General features: G+C 29.6%; 1 pseudogene; it reads right to left on the bottom strand.

Annotated features, from left to right (window-relative positions):
* The window catches only part of LOC102885766, a 13,576-nt pseudogene that overhangs the window by 993 nt on the left and 1,680 nt on the right, over window positions 1-10,903 (bottom strand).

The following is a 10,903-nucleotide window of genomic DNA, read 5'->3' as shown; positions in this document are numbered from 1 at the left end:
AGCTGCTTTGGTTAAAATTAATATGAGCAGAACCTTTTATATATTAATAAGCTGAATCAGTGAAATTTGCTCAAATTCCAAAAATGTGCTGTGGAATGTTATCTCTATTTAGTCCAGAGTTGGGTCAAGAAAGGTAATACCCTGATGAACAACCTTGGCTAATGCATTAGATGCCATCTTGTTATCTTTAAGGACTTTGCTAGAAAGCTCTACTGTTTGGGGGTTTTGTTGTTGTTATAGTTCATTTTCTGTTGGGCACAGTCTCAAGATAATCTTCCTCCCTAACTCATTAATAAACTCATTGACTTCTTCTTTAAACATATTTTTCTCTAAGCCTAAAAACTTTTTCTACATATTCTCTTTCATAACTTTCTGTGCTAGTATATCACCCAGGATCTTGAAATTAACAGCAAAGTTCTTGTTTTTTTCTTTCTGCTTCTTTTCTTCTATGAGCACCTGGAAGATGGCTTCTTTCTGTCTGCATACCCGGGAGATGTGGGTAGCTTTCTCATCTACTGTTTGGGGGTTGAACAGATAGAACAGCTAGAACAGATAGAACAGCAAAGAACAGATAGAGAATATCTAACATTTCTGAACCTTGCTTTCAGTTGTAGCCGCTGATGGAATTGGCACCTACCCTCCAGACCTTAAGAGTTCTGGAGACTAGAATTCCAAGATTATGGTGTCAGCAGGTTTGGTTTCCACTGAAACCACACTCCTTGGCTTGCAGATAGTAACCATCTTGCTGTGTCCTTATATGGCCTTTCCTCTGTGCATGCCTTTTTTAACTGTTTTTTGTTTTGTTTCGTTTTTTGCTTTTTTATTTTATTAATTATAAAAGTAACTTTCCAGCCCAAATTCAGTTATCGGTGGAACAAAGGGGGGCAGGGCTAGCTGGGCGGGAGAGTATCTGTCACAGGCGCATTGGTTCTTAGCTGGTGGGGTGAGGAGTGGTAAGGGTTAGAGGGAGTGGGAGTGAAGGAGGGAACTGTAACTCTGGGCTGGGCTGACTGCTAGGGGGCTAACAAGATGCAGGATGCAGATAAGGCCTCGCCTAGTCACAAGATTCTTTGTTCTTAGTTTTGGCTCCCAACATCATATAATAAAAACCTGGGAGTACAGGCTAAGTGTGTGTGTTTCAGGGGAGGGAGACAGATAGATGACCGGCCATCAAGGATAAAATAAAAGTGTTGAAATTGTCCTTACTAATAAAAGAATATCATAATTCTCATAGTTTTCATGATTTCTATAAACATTCTATAAATTAAATACTTTTAAAAGGTTTATAAGTTTTCGTAGTGCTTCCAAAATTTTGAGAGTTTGGAACTGTATAAATTCACAAAAAGATAATTAAAAATGAGCAAATTATTTCCTTCTAAATCATCACAAAAATCTTATGTTTGCTAATATACAGTGATTTCTTATTTATAGAGAAGTTGAGTATGATCTTTATTTTAAAAATTTGTTATTAATAATCTGTATATTATTTTAATTTAGTTTTTGGTATTTTTCAATAGATTGCAAAGTTCTTATGGAAAGCCAGGAAACATAAATAAAATAGATAAGCTATGGTTTTTTTATTCTAGTTCTCCATGATCTAGATTTTCTTATATTGTCTTATTTTTATTTATTTCTTTGATTCAAAACATATTAACAAAAAATAATGCTTCAACAGAGTTTTACCTACCAGGTAAAGGAAATCTGGAGTACTTGAAGTTTTCTTATTTCATCATTTAAACAGATGGATCAAATTGATTATTTTTTTGTTAAATTTGTACAGAATTGAGATATTTTCCAAAATTATGCCAAAATAATTATTAACTTGAAACAAGTTATAAGTTTTAAAAGAACGTTCTGAGGACTTACCAGAATTAATATATTTTTTTCTTAATAGTAAAACTATTTTTTAGTAAGTATGGCAGGAAGAGAGAATAAATCAATATACTACCAACCATATCAAAAACTGTTTAACCAATAGTTTAAAAGAAAAAGAAAAATTGTCAAGTAATAACCATTTTTTAAAAAACGTAACATTATAAAAACTAAGAAAATATTTATACATTATCAAATTTCTTCATTTGGGATTTCCTCAGGTTGTTGTGAATTTAACAATTTGTATGTTTTTTTCTCTATTACTTTTGAGATGATGTTCTTTTCTTGAACACTATGGAGATACTGGTTTTAATAGATAATATTATGAAATTAATTTCAGAGAGTTCCAGTGTCACTGGTGTGTGGTAGATGGAATTATTTTACAACATTAAAAATATATGAGATAGTCAAGATAAATAATTTAAAATATGCTTATATTAGTCTAATTTTGGCATTTTTTATAACAGGTGCAAATAAATGAAAGAAAATATTATTTGTACATTATATATATTTTGGTCTCAAATTTGTAAATAAAATATACAGGAGATTAATTACTATAACAATTAGTTTTGTAAAAATTTTCTTATTCCAATAGAGATTGAAAGAGTAAATAGGGCTATTGTAAAAAAAGTATTTTTTAATTAAAAAATAAGTAATGATATAAAATAATAAACAAACTATTGCTTACTGTGATGAATGTTAAATATTATTACCTAGAAAAATTAATTCTGGATATAAATTATATATTCTAAGTTATGATCAAGAATCTACTAATGACTTGAATAGAATATCAAGTACCATGTCTGGGGAAATAGAAAAATATACTATTTTTAAAAATCCTAAAAAACAAGTCACATGTTTTAAAATGGATTAAGGAGGAACTAGGCAAAGAATAAAACATGCTTTGTGTATAAAATTTAATATTCTAATTTGGTGTGCTTTCCTAAGGAAAGTTATAATATGCTAAATATATCATTAAGACACGTAAAATCACACATATTAATACTGTCCAAATTATAAGACTGTAACTCTCACAAAAAATAGCTGTATATGTCATTTCAAAATTTCAAACATTTTAATAAACATCTCTTCAATATTCCTAATTACAGATGATTGCTAAGAAAACAAAGGCCAATTAAATTAATCAATTAAAAGACAATAAATTTGACTTGAAATTTAAGACATCTAAATTGTCACTGAATAAAATTAGCATAATTATAATCAGCTTTACTTCTCTCTGGCTAGGTATCCTAATCAGAATAAAAAAAAAAGATTGCTTTGTACCAACTTTCAAGGTTCTTAGAAAGGTTGTAAACATTTGGCATACACGATCACAGAAATTTGATGAAGGAATATAAACCATTAAATTATTTACTTATTCTCTAAATTAACAAAATTAATATATTATATAAATAAAAGGACAAATATAGAAGTTATTTAAATATAGAAGTAATATAAAATAATGTTAAGGACTTGCACTGAATCATAAAAGCATTAGCAGTAATAAGAAACTAAAATAATATTTTAGTTTCTTATTCTTTGTTTCATTGTAAATTCAAAAGCCAGCAAAAAAAAACACAATATAGAGAAGAGGAAGTAAAAAAGTATTACACAAAAAAATATATAAAAATATTTGATTAATCCATATTATTATAAAATTTGTTAACACATACATATACATTTAGTCCCAACAGAAATAAACTTAGTATAAATTAAGTGCTATCACTTAATAGCTATTAGGTGATACTGGGAAATACTATTGCTAGAATAAAAGGATTATAAAACAAACTGTATATTATGAAATTTAACAGGCTAATTAGATAAAAACATAATGCTTGGAAATAGTAACTTTATTTTATTAGCATTTTATGTGAAAAATATGATTGCAGAGTTATTGATATGTTTGAGAGTATAACAATCTTCTTAGGGCAAAGGAACATGATATGACTCAAAAGACACAAAAAAGTTATATTTTTGAGTTAAATTTAGTCAGATAATAAAAGCCTTTGACTGTCATGCAAAGAAGTTTTTACTTCCTTCTGAAGGCAATGAGAAACACAGAACTATTTCGATGACTTAAAATATCCATTTAAAAATCTGAAAAATAACTTCTGCATGTGGGTGTTTAATACATTGCAGCAGTAAAGGAAATGGGTAGATACGTCTTCTAAAAGAATAGGGCATTAACGTAAATCTGACTTGGGTAAAGTTAACAAATTTAGAATAACTGAAAACTAATCGTAGAAGTGCATATATTTCTGCTCAAAGCTCCATTTATTAATTCATCAAATACTTGAGTAGCTACTTTGTTTTCGAAAACATGCAATGTGTTGAAGATACAAGAAGGAGACAGCACTTCCCTTGTCTTAGATTTGCTTACAGAAAAAAGGGAAAAATAATTTCCTAATTGTAATTGTGTTGACACTGGGAAAATTCTGGTTAAGCACTATACCTAAGTAGCTTTCTTGTGTAATTAAATGATGTTAACTAATTTGACTAAAAATACAGAATATTTGATGACTCATAGGAGCCCTTTGCAGTGTACTCTTTTCCTAGAAATGTTACCATGTTTCCTATGATAAGGAAATATTTCTACATCCTAAGAATAAAATACTAGCTCTCCAATGGTGCAAGAATAGGAAGAAGATACTTCAAATGACAATAGCAATAATAATAACTCAATCATTAATAATGCTATAAAACAATATTTCTCAAATCATTTGCTCTTGAGAACTCTTTGCAACTTCAGTGTTGAGTGTCCAAACAAATTTTATTCATATAGTAGCTCTGTTAAAATATATAGTATTAAAAATTAAATCTGAAAAAAGTTATTAATTCACTTGAAATATTAATAGACTCATTTCATACTTTATTAAAATATTATACTTTCCAGAAGTAACAAAAAGTAGTGACAAGAATGACATTGTTTTATATTTCAGCAAATTTTCTTGGTAATTGGCTTAATAAAGGCTGCTGAATTCATGTCTTCTTGTATTCAGTCTTTGATAATATCACTCAACTTGAAGCCTTTTGAAAAATCTACTATGCACTCATGAGAGAATGTGAGTAAAAAATAATTATCATGACAATGGTTTTGACCTCTGAAGTCCTTGGAAGTTTCTCTGGAGTTGAACTTTAGATCCATTACTATAAAAAATAACATAATAATACTATAAAAGGGAACATTGACTTTCAGGAGATTAATTAATTGTTTTGTAGCCTTGATAGAGACAGAAAAGATGAATCTATTCAGAACTAGTCAATGCCAGCTGATATCTTGGACTACCTCATGTTACTTTCACTACATTTTCAAATTCCATACTTAATATTGACTGAAGTGAGGGCATAATTCATTAGTCTCATCCAAGAATCCTCTTTAAGAAATTTCCCTACTCCCTACATCGATGGACATAGTTAAATATAAGTTTGATTACCACACGATAGCCTATTTTCTTCTTATAAAGGTAATTAAGATTATAGGGGCAGAATTTGAGGCTTAGCACAGTGACTAGCTGGCTATAATCTGCCTCAAGTTTCTTATTTTTCTGGGTGTATAGTGAGTACAGATTTGTGAAAATCATTCTCTAAAGTACACTTCCCCAAAAAGTTTTACAATAGAATCCAAAAAATACCATTTTTTTTTTATTAATTAAAGATGATGTTAATTATTTTTGAAACTCTTGTCTCTCATTTTCATGGAATTACTAGTAAAAATTATGCAACCACACTGGTATGTATTATAGTTATCTATCATTCAGCTATTTCTCATGCATGCTAATTAATGATGAATTTTCTTAATAACTTTTGAGTGGCTGTAGTTTCGGCATTATGTGTTTTTACATTTGTGTATGCCTACTAGTTCTACTAATATGTTAACTTTATTAAGTATATCATTCAACTAAGAAAGGATTGATCTATTAACCAAGACTAAAAATAACCAAGATTATAGCAGGATTAGATACAGTACCAATTGTAATAAATTAAAATATTTAAAGGACAAAGTATAATTGCTATTCACATTTTGATAAATGCAATTTTTGCATTCATATCAATCAGAAGAATGCTGATATCTCTGGACTAGCAAAAGCTGAATATTTGAGACAAATTATTCCTAGAAACAATAATATGAGTTAAAACTTCTTAATGATATATGGGGATAATTAAGCCAATTTTAAATAATTTCATTAGTAATATAAAATGACTCCTGTTCATTTCTTTCCTACTACATAATTAAATATTATTGAGTTAGGTCCTGACATTTTATTCAGAATTATGTTTCTGGCATTTAAGTATTCAGCTCTAAATGTTAAGGATGCCAATTATATAAGCATCCATCCTTTTCACTATGGTCTCCCATCAAACATTAATGGTAGAAGTGTTAATTCATTTCAAGCAGTCTCAAATATCTGCCTTGAAGATGGTTGATACTCTACAAGTACTCTGACAACCTCTGATAAGTAATCACTCTTAAAAATATTTCAGTAAATTCAACTCATACCTAGAGGCATTTTAAATTATATATCATTAAAAAGTAATGTTTTCTCAAATGATGAGGTCATGCCAGAAAGCAAAACTACACTCTATTTTTATCTGAGACATACTCACTCCAATAAAAATGTTATAACTTACACTTCAAACCAGGAAAGATAAGTTGTGCTACACTGAGAGACATGTAGCAATCAAGGTAAATTGTTATTTATACCAACAGTAAATCAATACTATGGTCCATTTGTGTGAAGAGTATAATTTGGGACAAAAATATAGTCACAAATTGGATGTTAAACTGTTTCTACCTAACATTCCGTCCTGATAGTTAAGCAATTTTCTTCTCCTTTTAGATAGATACTTTTTAAATATGAAGGTGGTATATACTCTGAAATTAAAGATAATCTTTATAAAACAATTGTTCTGGATTTTTGGATGTCCATAAGAAAAAACTGGTAGCATTAACAAAATCAATTTTAGATATACTGATTTAAATGAAAGGCAAAACAGTAAAAATACTATAAGAAAATATAGGAGACTATTTTTAGACAAACGTTTTTTAAAGGTCATAGAAATAGAAAATAATACATTTGGTTACACTAAAATTAAGAAACTGTGTTTATTAAGACACTATTAATAGAATAAAAAGACCAAATACAGAGTGGGTAAAAGTATTTTCAATATGTACATCCCCCCAAAATTTATACCTAGAATATAAAAACCAAAAGGAAGATAACTCAATAGGATAAAAAGGTAGGTACCTCATAAAAGTTTATTCAATACCAAAAAACAAAACATTACACACAAAATTAGTCATTAGGAAAATATAAATTATAATCAAAATACAATACTATTACACACTGTGAGAATGGCTAAAGTTTTTTAAAAGACAGAAAATTCAATTGTTGGTCAGAATGTGGAGCAATGATATTCTTATGCACATTTGGTGAAAGTTTAACTTTTATAACCAATTTGGAAAGCTTTTTGGAAGCATCTATTGAGTTTAACATATGAATATTATTTAACAAGCAATTGCATTCTTTGTTATAATTGAAGAGATCTTATGGATGTTTGTCATTACATATGAATGAAAAACATGAATAACAAGACTCATTGTAGGAAGCAAAAACAGGAAACAATGCAAATTTTATCAACAATAGAATAGATAATAACATGCAGTAAATTCATACAATGAACGTTTATGTAACAATAAGAATGAACAAACTACTGACACATGTAACAACAGGGACAAAACTCAAAATATGTGAAAAAATAGAGATTAGATACATAAAATAAAAGCCATATGCTTTCTTTGATATAAAATTCAAAACACAAGCAAAATCAATATTTGTATTAAAAGTCACCATAGTGAATACCCTTTTTGAATAAGAGGTGATAACAGGAAAGGGTAGTCTGAGTACTTCTGGATTGCTGTTAAGTTGTAGTTCTTGATTTGGGTGTGTGCAGTGATGATTGAATGGACAATCAAAATGCAGAATATGATTTCAATGGAACATTATTCAGCTTTAAAAAGGAAGGAAATTTTGACACAGACTATAGCATGGATGAACCTTAAAGTTATTATGCTAAGTAAAATAAATCAGTCACAAAAGAACAATTATTTTATAATTTTGCTTGTATGAATTTCCTAGAGTAGTGAAATCATAGAGATAGAAATTTAAATGGTGGTTGCAAGGAGCTAGGATGATTCTTAACTTATTTTTTAACTCTAAAAGTTTAAGTTTAAGAACTGAAAGAAGGAAAATATGGATGCCAAAAAATAATAAAATGGAAGAGTGGTAGGTATGGCTGTAAAGGTAAGCAAAGACCTGACTATTTGAAATCCTGTAAGATTGTTTAAGGATTTTGAAATATCTTCTAAGAGCAATATGGAATCCCTGTGTTGGGAGCCAAAACTAAGAACAAAGAATCTTGTGACTAGGCGAGGCCTTATCTGCATCCTGCATCTTGTTAGCCCCCTAGCAGTCAGCCCAGCCCAGAGTTACAGTTCCCTCCTTCACTCCCACTCCCTCTAACCCTTACCACTCCTCACCCCACCAGCTAAGAACCAATGCGCCTGTGACAGATACTCTCCCGCCCAGCTAGCCCTGCCCCCCTTTGTTAGCCCTGTATAAATACTCTTGCTGCTGAATAAAATTTTGAGGCTTGATCAGAATACTGTCTTGCCTCCATTCTTTTCTCCCGCCCATGTTTTCTTTCAGGTAAGGTCCTCCTCGGGTTCCGCACAATAACTAGGTCCTGCGGGTCGGGACATCCCTGTAAGATTTTAAGTAAAGAAGTTGAAAGACAAGTTTTGTATTTTATGAGATTACTTCAATACAATGATAAGTAATATCAACACTCTCAATGCAAATATAAGTAAGCATTTATATGGGTAAACTGGTAGAATACTTATTTGGCATAGGCAAAGTAAGATGTAATCTTAATATGGTGTTAGCAGTTAGCAAAGAAAAAAAAAGTGAGTGATTCAAGAGAAATTTAAAACGAATTTAATTGTAAATTTATATAATTAAGTTTATATGAAAAAAGTCCTCTAGAATGAATCTTTAGATTTTTAGTCTGAGGAAAAGAAGTGTGATAATGACATTGATTTTCACTGGGAATACTAGAACAATGATAGTAGGAGGTTAGATCACAAATTCTCCCTCTTTTAGGCACATTTGTTTAAGGTATTTGTAAGAGATTCAATGGAGAAATAAGTTATTTAGTAGTTATATAAATTTGAAGTTCAGAAGTGTTGTCTGGCTTGGAAATAAATATAGGTGGAGATTTCAGTAGTAGATGGCAATTAAAAAGATAAAAAAGTGGAGGAATTGGAGTAAATTTTTAGTTTTACGTATATATGGTTACACAACTGACAATTTTATATTTCAGTTTTTACAGGTGACTTCACATATTGACAAATTCAATATATTAAAATCTTTATTAGCAAAACAATGATATTTTGTAGTCTCATTAGTGCCTCTACTTTTCTTGAGACTGTCATATGAAAGATATACAGTTAAATTTTTAACAATGTTCAATTTTTGGAAAGCATTAAAAGATGTTACATGAGAACGAATAATAAAAGTTTAAGATGTAGTTTCTATATTAAATAATAGTTCCATTGTGCATAATTGGAGATTTATAGAGCAATGACTTTGCACATTGCTAATGCTAAGATTGCATCAACTTTTGAATATGAAGATAAATAACCACGACTGTGAGGACAAGAGCATGCATCAAACATCCCAACAATACATCTCACTGAAACACAATTAATCTTCAACATACCGATGGTGTTTAAAGCTGAATCATTGTTGAAATTATCTTGTCCTGTGGGATAGTTCACTAAATGGTAATGTGTTCATAAAGTCAGTTTCTAGATAATATACTGAAGATTTAGCATTTGTAATTCCACCTATTTTGCTAGATTAGACAAATTTTTATACTAAAGATTATTTGATTTTTATAAAAATATATAGAATAAACATTCATTTAAAAATGAAGGCAAATATAATGTATTGGGAAATGGGATACTACTTTAAACTAACAATTTAGTGTTTTCTTTCCTGGTGGAGGTATTTTGTAATGGAGAGGCCACCTTGGGGACATGGAGCTCCAAAACCCTCAGTACTAAAATGTCTCCCTTAACATTAAACTGTGTGATGAGAAATCCTTCATATCTATCTACTTATTTTTTGTTATAATTTATCATATTGTAAAATTATTTGATTTGCATAGTGAAAAAGGAAACTCATTTCAGGTATGAAAGCTGCAATTAAATGTCCTTTTTCCATAGGTACCAATTTCCCAGGAGATTAACTATGAAAAGTTTCTTTTACATTTTATTGAAGCATATGTGCATTCATTCTTCTTTTTAAAGAAAATCATGTTTATAATATATATTACTTTAATACATGAATTATTGATGTGATATACTTTGAATATTTTTATGCATCTCTAAATATGTTTATATGTATATTTTAGTAACTCTATAACAGCCTCACAAATAACAGTAGGTTAATTTGACAGTAATGAAATGAGTGTGGCAAACGTTGGCTTAAATAAAATTGGGAGTTATGCAACAGCCAGATTAAGATTATTTTTGAGGCTTGATAAGACATTTCCATTAAATATACACAATATGAATATGCAATTCTGGAATTCAATATAAGAATATTGAAGAAAATAATTATATTAGATGATTTATAATGAGTACTTTGGAAGTATAGAAATATAATTTGACAAGAACATAGAAAAATGTAGAGGGGACAGAGGGATTGTGGGAGATTGATTTTTTGTTCGTTTGTTTAACAATAGGAGAAGGCCTTGTGAGAATATGAGATCTGTGTAAAAGTAAAAGAGTAAAGAAGGCACACAAGTAGAAATTGGGTAGAATAGCACAACAAAAACATACTTAAAAACTAGAGTAATGTCAGTAGTATGATATCAGTACAAGGTTATATATATATGTAGTGTAATGGAATAAGAAGTAAAAAAGGAAAATAGAATAGTGCATTTAAGACCCCTTTACTTGATGAAG

The sequence above is a fragment of the Pteropus alecto genome, unplaced genomic scaffold (assembly GCF_000325575.1).
Source record: "Pteropus alecto unplaced genomic scaffold, ASM32557v1 scaffold46, whole genome shotgun sequence".
NCBI lineage: Eukaryota > Metazoa > Chordata > Mammalia > Chiroptera > Pteropodidae > Pteropus > Pteropus alecto.
Note: the sequence above shows the minus strand (reverse complement) of the source record. Positions and strands in the feature narration are given on the sequence as shown.